The sequence below is a fragment of the Amblyomma maculatum genome, chromosome 1, assembly GCF_055883805.1.
Source record: "Amblyomma maculatum isolate TAMU_Amacu chromosome 1, ASM5588380v1, whole genome shotgun sequence".
Lineage (NCBI taxonomy): Eukaryota > Metazoa > Arthropoda > Arachnida > Ixodida > Ixodidae > Amblyomma > Amblyomma maculatum.
The window spans coordinates 77,176,350-77,192,970 of NC_139344.1; the positions used below are offsets into that span (position 1 = coordinate 77,176,350).

The window sequence follows — 16,621 nt, forward strand, 5'->3', positions numbered from 1 at the left end:
GTAGCTCCATTGGAACCGTCAGTTTGCAGACAACAGCGAATTTTGTCTTTAGTTTTTTGTAGTAGGTTGAAAATATCTCGTGGACGTTACCCGCACCGAAGAAGAGCATGGAGAACAAGGAAAAACATTTTCGCAAGTAATTATTATTTAATAATAATTATTAATTGGTTGGTTGCGGATAAAATGTCCCGCTTCATACTGGAGTCACCTGAACACGAGAGTTGCAAGTTCAATTTTCGTCAGCGCCAAACTTTGTATTGTCCTTTATTTTCTGTAAAACTGTCTCACACGGACGTTTATTACTCAACCGTAGCACAGGCGCCTTTAAGCTGAAGGAAGCTGAGAACGAAAGGTACATCGCCAACAGCAAGTAAACTGAGAAATGAACATGTATAAAAAAGGACGCGGTTTGCTCTTTTAACACTTTTTATTCTTTTCTGCCCTTTAAAGTTTAACCGATACCGATCTGCGAATGAACATTATTTTAGCCCATAGAGCTTATCATGTCAGTATGAAAAACCAGAAAGAGAAGCTTAGGCTCGTCGGATGGGTGACTTGATAATTGGAATTTTATTTTCTTGTGCCTATCAGGATTTAAAAAGTTTGCCGGTTTCTCCCTTTCGATTCCTACCTGAGCACCTAGTGCGAGATGAGCGCTTAAGTATATTGGCCATGAATGTGCAAACTATACATAAGAGCTCCTTCTCGAAACTTTTCAATCTCATTACTTTTCAGTGCACATGCACGCTCAAACCGTATGCCCACACGCGTGAGTCCAAAAAACAAAATTAAAAAATAAACTGCGCGGTGTGCAAAGCAGCAAGTCTTGACAAGTGAGTGGAGAATGGCTTTACTCTTGTACCCCAGACCAAATCGCAGCTTCCTTATAATCGATTTTTGCGTCAACCTCGGCAGCACCACTCCAGCTTCACTCTGTCTGCCTAGAAGCTGATGATCGCTTGCACGGACATCGATTTCACCATTTACAAGTATCAAGCCCCAATGGTCTTATTGAACGGGTGAAAAATGAATAAGGAAATTTGTAGATGACACTGTAAGCAAAGGGGCCGTTCATGTACGAGTCGAACGAACCAAAAAATTGAGGTAAAATTGCACCTGCTTTAGAAACGCGTGTGGCTTCTCGCAAGATGTCAGATATGTTTGCATTACGTGCTGTTATGTCCTAATAAACAGAGAAGGAAATGCGTGCTACGATTCAGCTCTTTTCTTTGTCTCGATGTCCGCTTTGGCAACCTAGCAAAGTTTGATGAGGTAACGCACCAGCGATATTGTGTCCATGCGATTTAGCTCGTCGTGAGGTATAAAATGTGCAGTTTGCGGCCTGAGAAACACGTGTTTTTACTTTTCCATCAGACTCTGGTACTTGCTCCGATGCCTTTTTATGCCTAGGCATTTGTTCTTGTCCCAGTGGGGGCTTTATGCGATAATGCCTCGCTGGCCCATGGATGATGAATTTTTGGATCTTCTTGACTTGTAGTGTGTGTGTGTGCGTGTGCGTGTGCGTGTGCGTGTGCGTGTGCTTGTGCGTGTGCGTGTGCGTGTGTGTGTGTGTGTGTGTGTGTGTGTGTGTGTGTGTGTGTGTGTGTGTGTGTGTGTGTGTGTGTGTGTGTGTGTGTGTGTGTGTGTGTGTGTGTGTGTGTGTGTGTGTGTGCGTGCGTGCGTGTGTGTGTGCGTGCGTGCGTGCGTGCGTGCGTGCGTGCGTGCGTGCTCAGAGATACTGCCTGTTCCCTCCGACTGTTTTCCCTCTTCCAGTGCTTTTCCTCTCGGCGTACGCTGCTCACTTTCGTTCTCTTTCGACTCTATCTGCAGTCATATTTCTCTGTACTTCTCGCATGCTCTATCCAATCCGAATATAAATGCAAAGCGGAAGGAAAAACAACGCGCCGACGGTAGCGCGATGCTTCTCCTTCCGCTTTGATTATATATTCTTTCTCCCTAAAAGCATCATAAGACTAATTCGGGTCAAGATCAACTGCAAAATATTAGAAAAATAATAATTTTAATATCCCACACGTTTACCTTGGCCTCCCAAAGGCTGTTGGCTTTCTTTAATTGTACCATAACAAGCCCCTATGTGTGCATCATTGTCTGCAGGTGAGTCTGCATTCGGTGCTTTTACTGCGTAGGCTTTCATGTTCACGAATGCTGGGACAGGTGTATTTTGATCTTGTTCATTCAATTTTTTATCACGCGAAAGCCTTGCAGCCCCATTAAAAAAAATTCCGTCATCAACATTTGCTGTTTGTAGTTGAGGCTGATTTGGCCCCATAAAGGTGACCTATCATGTTGGCACAGCGCAGCTACGCAGCATGAGGCATGCGACCGAGCAAGGCGCACACGTTGCACTATAAGGCCAAGCAGGCTACAGGAGGATTAGACGCCGTCACGTGTGGACTTGCCGAGCGCTCTGAATTTATTGCCGATTGCTCTGCATAGTTGGTTCATAATGGACACAAAGCAAGAACTGCGTGAGCCAGACGCGGAAGAAGAGGCAAAGACGCACAGAAACGTAGAACGCAAAGAAAGAACTGCATGAGCGAGACGCTTCTGTATGCGTCTGCGTTTGTGCGCACGCTTCCCTCTTCTTCGCCGGCGTATCGCTCGCGCGTCAAGTGGTGGTGCACACCATAAGAAGACGGCCATCGGCCATACCATGCTGAATACGCCGAAAGAAGCTCGGGTGGCGGGCACCGCGGCAGCTCGTCGCGCGAGCCAGCTTACGCCTTCATACACGTAGATGACCCTAAGCGTCTTGGCAGATTTTTTTTTTTTTTTTTTTTTTTGTAATACACGTAGGATTTCATTTTCTTATCAGACAACTCGCTTATGATCGCTCACGAATAATGCGCAATCGTGCAACGGAACGCAAATAGCGAAATCACTAGTTGGCATATAAGCGCGGTTCGCAGCTGCTGAAAAAAACATAAAATAGGGCAGCGCAATCAAAAAGAGGAGTAAATCACGAATATAGGAAACATATAAAGGCAGAAGGGCAGAAAGCCAGGCAGAAAGAAAGAAAGAATAAAAAATGAAAGAGAAAATAATTGCGATGTTTTACACGCGCTTGGAACGTCGTAGCGCTCTTAATCTCAAAACGACCCTGACCGTCGAAAGGCTGAGCCCATTAGCAGCCCTTGCGGCCACCATCGTGACACTGCCCTAAAGAGCCCCCCTTTGTGCCGAAAAAGGAGCAAGGAGCTAGGCTGGACAGATATTGGCGCGGGCTCGTTAACAAATACACTGCTACCTACCTCCCAATGATTGAAAATCGATTGCGCTTCTTTTTTTTTTTTTTTTCTTCACTGCCCTAAAAGCCACTCGCCTAGGCTACGGTCTCGGTTGGCACGCTCCAGGGAGGTGAACACAGCAGCTGTTTCTTGATTAAATAAATGGCGGTCAGAGTTTTCTTTAATGATGCAGCATCGATCATAGCTCGAGCGAAGAAAGCCGATCAAGCTTGTCTAGGCCGTCAGACCATTGGTCCTACTGAAGAAATGACATAAACATGACCCCAAAGTAAGAAAAAAAAAAGCCCTGACGATGAGCTTTCGCTCTGCGTTCAGTATTAAAGTGCGAGGTTATTAAGTCTGAAGGTTTTTGGCCCTTATGTCGATCCTCATAAATTGGCTATGTGCAATGAAGGAGTGTGTTTTTTCGTTTTGTATTTAGAATTTGCGTAAAGCAACCTTCCTGTTCTAGGTCGGAAAACAGCTATCAGCGCCGGGATGGCTACTGCGTTAACTTAATTTTTAGAGCTTTCTTCTGCTGAAATTTAAAACTTGCTACGAGTACTCTTACGCGGTCGTACCGCGCTCCTGCTCGCATTTTCCGATTTCATAGAATCTTTTCTCAAAGGATTGTTTTTTATTTATTTTCGAATGACAAAGACATGTATGTGAGCAATATACGCGCCACCAAAATTAACTATTCAAAGATGGGTGCGGCCGAGGTGCTAAAATCATCCCCTCAAGGGGTGATAATGCGAAGCGCAAGTTTGCATTGCGCATGCATGTGCATGCGGATGTATGAAGTGCAACGAGAAGTGTGCAGTGAGCACGCTCGCTGCATCACATTTGCCGATTAAGCTCCTGCGTTGTTCCGCTTCACAGTTTTGAGAATGCTTGCATAAGAAGGTGGACGCGATAGGAAAGCTCGAATCTTTGCCAGTCGACGCCAAACGAACCAGCACCCCTGCCTCGGCCGCCTTAAACGCGATGGGGTCAGATGCCCGCACAGATGCCTAGAGCAAAGTTCGCCGCCATAGTTTTTAATAAAAAACATGTTTCAGTTAATTGATCTGCCGAAAGCGCGTATATTTTACGCAGCAGGTGTATTTCATAAAACCCCTGCCATTGTGTTTTCTGCGGGAGCCAGCGTATTGACGGGGTTCCTCTGCAAATAAAGAATGCCTCAGGAGCCTTATGCACAAAGTCCGGCTGTACTCGTTTCGCGCGCTACCATTTGAGCTTCATCCCGCAGGACGAGCGAGCGTTTAACTATAAACTAATTTGAGAAACCAAGCTCCATTATGTATTCCGATCAGTATAACGGAACCTTTTTGAGGCTGTATAATATTGCAATACTGCCTTTGATTGAAACTTTTTTCTTGACAACCACCGCGAAACTGGAACAACGGGCCCGTGTCGCACCTTGAACCAGTAACAAACGAAAAAAAAAAAATGACATGTAACTGATACAGAACGGCCACAATATTCAGATGCAGGTCTCAGATTCGGACCACTGAGTCATTTCAGGCTTCATTTAAGCTACCCGCATAACTAAAAGAGGTGGTGGCGTTTTAATAGCCACACATCGTAATCTTCAATTTCCTACACTAATGACTGACTCTCCTCTCGAAATACTATTTATCTGTTCGAAAGCCTCATTTCTGGCAACAGTAGTCTGCGCCTGCTACCGTGCACCAGCCAGCGACACTCCGTTTATCCCTGCCTTTCATGACACCCTGCAACCGGTAATTTTAAAACTTCCGCATGCTCATCTTTTGATAATAGGTGGTTTCAGCTTCCCCGAAATAAACTGGTGTAACACACACGAAACATCTAATTCTGCTATGCACGATTTCCTCGCCACATGCGAAACGTTCACTCTGACGCAAGTGACCACAGTCCAACAAGTCAGAATGTTCAATCATATAACATACTAGATCTGATACTAACGCCGCATGCAGAAAATATATTATTGCTATTGAATTTACCGGGCATCAGTGACCACGCGATCATTCACGCCACGTTTACCAACCACTTACACCACACTAAAAAAGTAAACAAAATTATCATACTTTAAGGAGACTACAATAACTTTAACAATGAACTCGGTGCATTCCGGACTTCGTACGTAACTGATGTTTACTAACGCAGACCTGGAACTAACTGTTCAAAAACAAAATGCATGCTCTTATACAAAAACACATACATACCATCACTCTAACCGAGCGCCTTGAATCATCCTGGTTCAAATGGCACACTAAAGCGCCTTAAAAACAAAAAGAAAAGACTCTTCAGAACAGCCAAAGGAACAAACAAACCAGACATGTGGCGACAATATTAACGAAGCTAAAAGATCCTACACCGTGGAACTGCACAAAACAAAACACACATATTTTTTTATTCACCTTACCCGATATGCTTTGTACCAACCGACGTCAGTTCTGGAAATGTATTAAGCCTAATCATATACAAACAAAACGTAACTCTGTGCTGCGACAATAATAATCCCATCGCGAATCGAGATGCTGCTGAACTTTTGAATTTAGCATATAACTTTGTTTACCCTCACGAACCACATGATGAACTTCCCAATTTTCATCCATTAACTTTCCAGCTATGCCCGATGACACCTTTGAGCCCAACGGTATAGTAAAAAGAAAAAAAAATAGACTCCTTAAAATTAACATCGTCGGCGAGCATCGAGGGAATTATTTCAAAAATATTGAAAACACAAAATATACATCTAGCATCATTTTGTCTGACATTTTTCAGCAATCACTTTCGCCAGGTGTAATACCACTCGACTGGAAAACAGGCAAGGTCATACTGGCCCCCAAATAAAGTTGTTGTTGTTGTTGTTCTTCTTCTTCTCATAATTGTCGCTCCATATCTATCACCTGCATCATTTCAAAACTAATGGAACATGTAATTTTCTTTCAAGTAACAAAATTCCTAATGTATTTCAACTTTTTTTACCTTAACCAACATGGCTTGCTAAAAGGTTTAACTTGCGACACGCAGTTTGCTCTCTTCACTAACGACTTGAGCATCAGCATCGACATTACCATCTAAATTGACGCTATTTCCCTCGATTTTGAAAATGCCTTCGATAAAGTTCCCACCGAATGTTTTTTTCTAAAACCCTCGTGCCTAAATCTGAACGAATATGGGGGCCCCAGGGCACCATCCTGGGGCCCATTTCTTTTCCTTTATATATATAAACGGTCTTCCTATTAAAATTTCTCCTAACATCCGTATGTTCGCAGACAACTGCATCCCCCCCCCCCCCCCCCCCCCGCCCATCTATCGCCCTATAAATAACAACGTTGACCTGGCGCTTCTTCAGTCTGACATCGAGCGCGTACTAACATGGTGTAAAACATGGCTGATATCCTAGAATGTAGAGAAACCTTCTCTTTTATTATTGCATCGACGTCATTCACAACCATCTTAGAGCTTGACTTTTTTCGAAAGCGCTAATGCGACACGGACGGAGAAGAAACAGACAGGGACGAGCGCTCGTCCCTGTCTGTTTCTTCTCCGTCCGTGTTGCATTAGCGCTTTCGAAAAATGTCAAACCTGAACCAACTAGCCTGATCCGCCAGCCATCTTAGAGCTATTTTATCGGCGATACTGAAATCACTAAAGCAACAACTTATAAATATTTAGCCATTCACTTAACACGCGATATAAGCTGGTCTGCTCACGTTTGAATCACAAGCGCGCGCGCAATCAGAAAAAAAGACAAGAAAATTGGACAGAGCGCTGTCCTATCCCCTTATTTTTTTTCCTGATTGTGTGCGCGCTGCAGGTACAAATAGATCGTAACTAACTAGCCCGGCAGATCGTGTTATTCTGCTCACGTAACTCACATCACTAACAAGGCAAATCGTCTTCTCGCTTACTTGCGTCGAACCTTAAGATAAGCATCCCCATAAGTGAAAGCCTTCGCATATTTAACACTTATTCGTCCCAAACTAGAATACGCTTGTGCTATTTGGGAACCTCATCACAATAACCTTCGGGCACTCTCGAATCAGAACAAAATCGTGCTGTTCAAATGATTTTCTTTGACTATTCTTATAACGTTAGTACCTCTAAACTAAAACGCAATGCTAACCTGCCAACCTTAGCTAACCGCCGAAAGATGAATACACTGTGCTCATTTCATAAGTTTTACTATAGTCCTTTCCTGAACTCCATTATCTACCCTGCCCATCGTATCTCTGACTGCAAAAACCATGCGAAGGCTATCTGCAGTCCTCCTGCCCTGACATGTGCACATTTATCATCCTTCCTTGCTCAGTCGGCAAGGGATTCGAATGACCTGCCAAATGCCATTGTGGACCAAACCGACCCATCATAATTCAGATCGTCCATCGAGAGTTTCATCTGCTGAGTGCACCATTCCCTCATGTAATGCTTCTTCAATGGGGCCTTCGAGGTTCTTTTAAATAAAAAAGTACACAAATAAATAAATATGAAAACAAAAAAATTTCGAGAGCACTGTGGAATCTACACTGCAGAAATGCGAAAGCCTAAGCGTTGCTGGTGCACACGGTGTATCACGTTTGCTCTCATTATCGTTATCAACTAAATGTCAATATCATTGCTAATGTCATCATTGTCATTATCACTAATTGCAGAGTCATTGTCATCGCTACTATCATCCTCACCGTAGACAAGGATAATTATGATTTCCATTTCACGAACCGGCGTTCATCGATGTCTCTGTTCAGAGAACAGTGTGCTATGGCACGGGGGCTATATGCTGCGCAGGAACGAACTCCTGCCTGGTTACCTTTACTCGATGCATGCATATGTTTCTCGGAATTTTGATGTGTGGGCAGAGCTCGATGCTGGTGCGACTGTGTATTACGGGTTGCGGGATGCGACCTGGCTAAATCGGGCTTGAAGCCTCCGGGCGTGGCGCAGTTAGTTAAAGCGCTCGGCTGGGGATCCAAGGTATGTTGGTTCAATTCCTAGTGGAAATGAGGTTTATTTATTAATTCTTAACTATCTTCATCCCGGTCGACAAGGATAATCATGATGCACGTTTCACGATCCCGAGCGTAGTGTGGATTTTGATAGGAGTGTTGTGCTAATGGAAGACTTACTTGTGTATGCCACCTGAATGATCGTGCCGTGCGTATATAGTGCACACAGGGACGGAAGTGGTAAAGTGTTGTTGCATGTTACCGACGACGCAAGACTGATTGATACAGGGCCCTCATGTCATGTAACTACACTATGCAGGCGTACCCAGGGAAAGTCCCACGCGTGCCTAGACGGGATTTATTTTTTTCCCTGGTTGGTTTTCGTGATCTGTTGTGTGAAACTGTGCAGGTTTCATTTTCAGGTCGCTGTATGGTAGTTGCTCGGCTCGGGAGAACTTACTGTTTAAAATTTAGGTCGCAGTGGGAGCTTTGGAAGTTAAATTCTTCACTTGTTAATGACCAAGAGTTTGCCATTCGAAAACACACACAACTGCAGTTATGTTTGACAGGTGGCATACCTTTGCTGCTTGGGAGCTGTTGACATGGAAGGTGCAAGCAATAGCTATTGAATGTTAGATCTTTTTATTGTAAGTTTCAAGAGAGCGCACTGTGTGAGAGTTTGTATAAGCTATATCAATTGGAATGTGAGGCAACTGGATTATACTTAGACGAAATCGCTAGTGTAAAGTCTAACCTACAAAACCAGGACGCTGAAAGATACAGGGATGCCCGAGTTCGATCTAGTACGAGTCGGGCTTTGCGCTGCGAGAACCCTACGCGACAAGCTCTACTTGACGAACATCGTCACTCTACTGCCAAGTTGATGCCGGGAATGATGTCCAATGGCACCCTTTTAACAAAAACACGTGATGTGATCTCTGTGTTTGTGAGCTATTACACGGCACTGTTCAGTGACCCTCCTGTGCTACTCCTAATTCGGACGTACTATCTAACTTCATAACTCATATAACTTCTCTATCAGATGATGACTGTGCTGTTATCAATGGCCCTGTCACGTTAGAAGAAATAGAACAAGCAATTGACCTTATGGCACCACATGCCAGTTTTACAAAGCTTTTAAATCTTTGCTGAGCCTGGCCCTGCTTCAAATTTGCGCTAAGGTTAGATGTAGGGGTCCTTCCTCAGTAGTTTACTAGGAATCACACAGTCTTCATTTCAAAGAGCACAGATAAAGAAAAATTGCGCTCAGTGTAGGGCCACAGGCAAATCCCGTTGGAAAATGTGGACTACAAAAGTTTCGCGAAAGGTCTATCAAATCGTCTATAACATGCGATGACGGTTCACATTAGCCCTCATCAGACCTGTAGTTTAAGGGACCGCTTCATACAAATTAACATACATATTGCATGTATACAATTCTAGAATCTTGCTCTGGCTCTTATGAACAGCTTGTGCTACTCCAGATTGACCTTGCGAAGGCCGGAATTTGATCGTGTCCGGCATTCGTTCCTGTTTTCTCTTCTCGAGCGTGGCAATGCTGGATCACCCGTACTTAAAGGTGTGCAACTTTGTTACGACAACTGTTCCACTCGCTTGATTATTAAAGGTCATTTCTCAGAGCCTGCGCCAATTCGATCATCCGTGAAGCAGGGCTGTCCTATGTCACCGCTACTCTTTGCCCTCTACCTAGAGCGAATTTGTTTAAGTGTACTGCAAAACAACAGTATCCGTGGTTATGTTGCATTTAGCAATGAAGTCAAAGTGCTTGCGTGCAAGGATGATTAGGCGTTTTTCTTCATTGATAAACCCAGTAATGACAAAACTATAACCCCTATTGAGCAGTTTCGCTTTGCATCTGGCGCTCAAATGAATAGGTCTAAACGTTCGTGTCTGTGGTTCGGTTCACGGGGATCAATGCCGACTCATTATACTGGATTTGAAATATCTCGTGTCCCCCCTAAATACCTTGGAGTTCCCCTTCATGCATTCATGTCTAGCGGACATTACTGGACGGAGCGGGTCCTGGCCCTTCAAAGTTAGGTTCAGACTTTTGTTCCGCACAGCCTATCAATTTTTGGTCGAGCGCAGGCCTGTAGCATGTTTCTGGCGACAAATATTTATTATGTTTTGCATGTACTCCATTGCGCGAGGCACTAGGCCCAAAGCTTTCACCGAACGTTTTCGACATTCATATGGTCCGCTAGTTTTGAGCCGATGCGCAGCGATAACCTATTCAGGCCTGTTTCTGCTGGCGCATTAGGTTTGACACATCTATACATGAGGCAGTCAGTTTCTCTGCTTTTCGTTTTCCGCAATAGCTCCCATCCAATTATCAGAGCATCTCTGCAAACCAACTTTGTGAACTTTATTCCAAACTTACTGGTTTCTTCCAAACTTACTGGTTTCTTCGAATTTTAGCGATCGGCCCTTATTATTTGATTTTGTGAAAGAAGTTTACGATTAATTGCGTGTTCTGGTAGTTCGCTTTTCGTATGAATACTTATCCTCTGTTTCGCGAAAAAATTTACACAAAGAATCGATCCCTATGTTGTTGCACCTTCACTCGAATTGTATGGGCATGATTTCTTGTGAAGAGTACGTAAAATTCAGATGTCGCCTTGTACTAAAACATTTTTCTCTAAACTTCACACCGAAGTTCTACCCATTAAAGTGGGGCTTCACACAAAAAAATATATATGTATAGAGGGCCTCTTAGATGTCTCTCAAGAGGTGAATGGTGAAAGCCTACCCTTCCTCTTCTATCATTTCCCTCTCATTGTTTGCCTCTTATCGGCGTTCGTTGCAGTGCTACATATAATTATAATTGGTCTACAGGAAAGGGAAAACGCAGTATCTGTCACACACACTCCGGCGAGTATGAGTTTAGAGGGTACACCATCGCTTCTGTCGCGTGGCGTTCCTTGGCGCGCGTTCGCGTGTGGGATTGCAGATGGCAGGAACGCTAAACAAGAACACGTCTCGCGGAATTTCCCGGAAAATGACAGATCTCGCTCAGAGATCGCGCACGGGATTTCGTTCCATGAGCCTAGAAAGAGTTTCGCCGTAAAATATTTTCCTTTCTTCTCTTAATTGTCGGCTATGCGGTACACCTGAAACCAATGAACACTGTTTTATAGCCTGCAAAGTTGCGATATTATTTTGGGACGTTCTACAAATGACGAAGAAAGACTCTGTATTGAATCCTCACAGTGTGCATTACCTAATGGCCACCCAGCATGACCATGAACCCTTTGACATGATTTTTCCTCATTGGACCTCGCAGCCTGTGGCCGCAGCCGTGGCCTAGTGGTTAGGGCGCCCGTCTCGGCTGCGGGAGGTGGTTAGTTCGAAACCCACCGCCGGACACCCACCGGTTGAAATTGGGTACAAGCGTTCCCCGGCCTGGCGCCCGGCTCCTCTGGGGGACTGCGCTTGGGGAAGCTCCGTAAACCCCGCTGTGCCCTCGCGGGCCACAAACCCAGTTTCGAATGTCGCAGCCTGTTAAAGGTGGTTACCCTCGGCTAAATGCCGCGATGCCCTCAATGCTCCTAACGCAACGGCATCTCCTCAGTGAGGAAGCGAAATGCCCCACGCACCCTGTCCTGTGCGAATCCTGGGTGCAGATCGACTCCCCTCCCTCCCAGCGCCACGCCTCCGCGATGATACTTTCGCGAGGCGCGCACACCGTCGCCTGCAGTTCTGGAAAAGAACCATCGCCAAACTCTGATTACGCTAGCAAATAGCGATCAGTGAACGCGTTAAAAAAAAATAAAAAGAGAAAGACCTCGCAGCCTGTGGAAAACGCTCATGTTGGACCAGAATGCTAAGCCTCTAGTTTCCCCAAGTACTTGTTTCAGCCAGATGGAGCACCAGCTGAGATACACTTATGAAGATAGTGACTATAAACCAGACTGGTTCCCATTATTGATGTGTTGTTTTCCTTTGCCACCGCGCTTTCGTGTTGTTAATACGTGCTTTTGTTATGTGGGGTTGCATATTTCAACTGAACTTGTTCGGCTAAAGGCTGATTACTTTTGTAAATATTGTATATAACTCTTTCCTTCATGTAAACGCGTGTAATAAGTACCATGCTCAAAATTTTATTTTCTGATGCCGTCATTATGACATCATGACGGCTATAGCATGACTAGGCGCACATGCCGTGTTTTCATCTCCTCGCCGAATCCGGTTGGAAGACCATTCGAAGGCACGTCCTCTACAATTTATGTTGGCATAGCTTCGACCAGGAGGCTGTTTGCAAGTTATTCTCGCTCTAGTAGCCACTGATGCCTTGCTAGTAATTGCCTCTGGCAGTCAACGATGCCACTAACGCACTTTCTGCATTATTATTAAAGAACTGCGAAAAATATCCGGGTTCCTTTTGTTTAGCATTTACCAATCAGAATGTTGCCTTCCTTTAAACTTCCTGAAATGAGGACCACTCCTTAATATGGGTATATATAAGGTCTGTGTGCATTACTGTCGGCTAACTGAAGATAATTCCATTATGGCTTATCGCGGCCGCATCACTCGACAGCGCCTCCGTGGCGGTGGGTCACGTGTGCCGTTATCGTAGTTTGCAGTGCGTTCCAGCCCGTTTAGTTATCGCTATCGTGGCTTTCTGGTCTTGTTTACAGTCCACATTAACGACACTGTGTTTATTTTTTTTTTTCGGCACCAAAACAGCTCATAGAATGAACAAGCTGTCGCAGAACAACAAGCTGAGTTTTATCCACCGCTTAAACGGGTGCTGCGACCAAATTCTACAGCCAGCCTTGAGCGCATGGACTCGTACATAGCGTGCTTCTGTCCCCACAGCGACACAGGGTAACAATGCGCACCACAGAACTCACTAACGTGAAGAACGAAGCGAAATAGTTCGATCTATATCGTCTAAAACGGAGAAATTCTATTTGTACATCATCTGCTGCAGCCGCAAGAGATGTCACGTGATCACCCTTACGGTAGCGCCATCCACCCCGGTTAGGAGAGCTCACGCCCAGCGTACCCACATACAGTGCGCTGACTGCACACAGCGCAAAGGATAATTACAACAGAGAGAGGACCTTTCCTTTAGGTGGGTAGCACACAGCAGCAATGACACGAATATCGCCAGCCGCTTCTAGATGCATGACATGGTAAAAAAAAAATTAAAAAAAAAAGCACTCAACGTTGGTGACGAAGTGTAAGTCAGGCTACTCAGTTCATGATCTCAGCACCTTGAACAAGAGGAAAAAAAGCAAGATACCAGCACGGTGTAGCCGTTATGTCACTTTATTAAGTGTCCTGCGTTCTACCCGCTGTGTCGCGCCTTTAGTCAACTTATCATACAGCATAACGACCGGACATCCGCACGTCCCTGCGTTGCCAACAATGCGTTTTCGCATTGTTCTGAAGTGTTTCCTCAGTTTAGAACAGGCTACTGCGCGGAGGCTTATAGAGCGGCAAGCGTGCTCTCCGCACTCACCGAGCACTTTAGTTTCGTGCATTCTATGCGTCTAAATGCCAGCTAGCAAATTTATCTTGGGTGTAAAAACATGCACGTCTCGCATCCCATTCACGCTTTTCGCACATATGAAGTCACGATGAAGTGTGGCGCGTGCGGCCATCCAAGGCATCCGTCGACTTCCTTGAAAAAGTGAGACGTTTAGAGTGGGCCATTTGTTGAGCCAAACTTAAGCTTGTCCTATGCATCTTACTTCCTGCATCCTCATATCTGTCTTCGTGTCTTCTTCAGATTCACAGACAACTTGAAAAGTAGGTCACATCTAACATATTTCTCAAGTAAATATTTGTAATTGATCCACATATGCAAATAAAGAAAAAGAGTGACTTGGGCCAGGTATCCTAGCACAGCCAGCGCTTATAATTTCTGCCACTCCGATGACCTACTGCTCTAGGATATTCTCGGTATTTCACCACGAGGGCAGATTCACTGCAGCGGAGAGTGGAGCGTAGGATGAATTTAAAATTGCAAGCCGTTATGGCTATTGTGTCAACTCAAGTGAAGTGCACTATAATACAAATAGCTGTCTTAGCAACCTCGTACTCATCTTGTCAAAGAAGCCGCGGCCGCCCAATGTTAGCCAATTTACCTCCGAAACAGCTCTGAATCCTTTGGTGAAACGCTTTTAAAAACTCAGAAAGGGATCGGCTAGAAATAATACCCTGGAAGCATGAAACGAATTGCAATATAAGACACATTAAAATACGAAAAGAAACCGGAGGCATGCTTTATAAACATGAAGCAGTGCGATGATTGGAGGTGGTCGCACCGTTGGATTACTTCATTTCCTGAAATTCTGCCTACATGCGTGAGTTCTAAAAATATTAACCTCCAACTCTTCAACGAAATCCACTTAATAGCGCATGAAAGGCGTTATTGATCGCTGAAAAGCTTCTCTATGGTGTGACGAAGCTGTTTCGTAAAGTGATTGTTTCATTTCTGTTGCCGGAAATGAAGGGGCACCGTTCTTCACTCGTCCCACCTTGCCATTGGCAGATGAAGCGGAGTGTGCACAGCTGAGTCGCGCCGAGTGTTCTCCCGCCTATCGTCACCGCCTTGCATGCCCAATTACGCGGAATAAATTAAAACTATGGATGCCTGTTTCTCAGGAATTGCGCATGCTAGGACACTTCTGCCAAATGAAGAACTACAGAAACACAGTTTTCCATTATCAGCAAGCACGATAGCTGCAGCGGCAAAAAAAAAAAAAATTATTACCTGATATATTACTTATTAGGTTGATGGTGACAATGTTATCAGCTTATGTTCGCCTGGATACATACTACTCTTGCAAAATTAGTTTCCGTGTGGTGCCGATTGTTTCTACAGAACAAATCCTGGTTCAAAGCCACACATGATTGCTGGAATGCCGTCTTATTTCGACACAAAATGAGTAGGCGGCTATGGAGTGAAAATGTTATAAAGGGCAATTTCGAGCTTTTCGTTTCATTTCTCTAAGAGGCAAACTGTGCTGCATAAATATTAATGATGATATTAAAAGTAATAATATTTATTTAATAATAATATCCAATATCTAATAATATTAAACACGGTCTCTCAAGGCTGCGTGAGTTCGCTGCTTATGTTGAGCATTTCTGGGAAATTAATAATCCTTGATTCCTTTCATGAACTGTGAGAACGAGAGAGATTGGCAGTATAGTTTTGAAATAATGCAGGTACCGCCTCAGACCCTTTCGCGCTTCCACTCGGTTGATTCCTGAATCCTTCTGCATGCGCGCGTGTCTTTTTTAATATCAGTTTACAACCCCAAAAATCTTTTTAGTCTTATTCAGTGTTTCTATGCACACAGAGCGTCGCTAGGGGATCATTCACTGTATTTTGTATCTACATTACTTACTTTAGATTGGCCCCAGAAGATTCTTTATCTTAAGACACGACGGCTACGTACCCTGTACACATTCTTTCGCTCTGCGCCACGGGGGTGAATGAATAAATAACCCCAGCGAAGGCCGCCACATCAAAGACGCATCGCGGGTCAGTTAGGACGCTTATTCTACTCTATCAGTATATATAATAAAATGCTTAAGCGAGATGTGGCCGCCATCCCTGTCCATTAGGACATGTGCTTTGGCCGCTCGTTGCAGGCAAAAAAGCCTCGCACAGCGTCCACTTTGCGAAGACACGGATGCTGAAACCCGCCATTTTCAGCAGAGCAGTGAGATGGTGGTAAGTTTCAGTGCGCCATTGAAAACAATAAAGAAGAAAAAGTTTAAATCGCTCGCTCAGAAGCTTGTTTGAACTTTTTTAAACACTTGCCAGAGCTTTGGCATGAACAAAAGCGTGCTCACGCAGACGACAAATGGCAATGTTGTCTGCGTGCGCAAGGTCACGGTGGTGCACTTTTTAAGCGACCATGCGAGCAGCGAACGAACAAGTCTCGAAGCATAGTTATTCGTCAAAGAAACAGAATTAAAACGACTCTGGCCAGGGACTCCATATACAGTGCACCAGTGTTTTGGACAAAGCAGAGGCCCGTTGTATCAAGTCCTGCCTCACTCAGTGAGGCCTGCAACGTGCCAGAGGTTACGCGCTGCGGGGCATGTTGGTGGCTCGGTCCTATACGATGAGCCCCCAAGATGAGAGTGAACCAGAAACGCGCGTCGCTGATGACGAACACTATAGTTTTTCTTCCACTTAGATTAGGGTGGTTTCTTTTCTCCACGTTTAGGACGAAACAATTTTAGAGGCTATTCCTACTTTTGTTTAGTTCCATAAGGATACAGACGGAGCGAACGAAGAACAGTGTGCAACAGGCCGTGAACAGAGAGCTTCCGTAGCGAAGAAGTACACTCAGGCCAACTGACCGAGCTTGGTTCGCTGCATATTTGCTGGCTGATCTATATTTATATCGCCCTCCATACTCTCTATTTCTTTTCCACTTGGACCTC

At 44.7% G+C, this 16,621-nt stretch overlaps 1 protein-coding gene across 2 annotated transcripts in view; it reads right to left on the reverse strand.

Moving 5' to 3' along the window:
• LOC146202854 (QRFP-like peptide receptor) overlaps positions 1-16,621 on the reverse strand; it is an 800,647-nt gene that overhangs the window by 313,516 nt on the left and 470,510 nt on the right. The gene's annotated exons all lie outside the window — the stretch shown is intronic.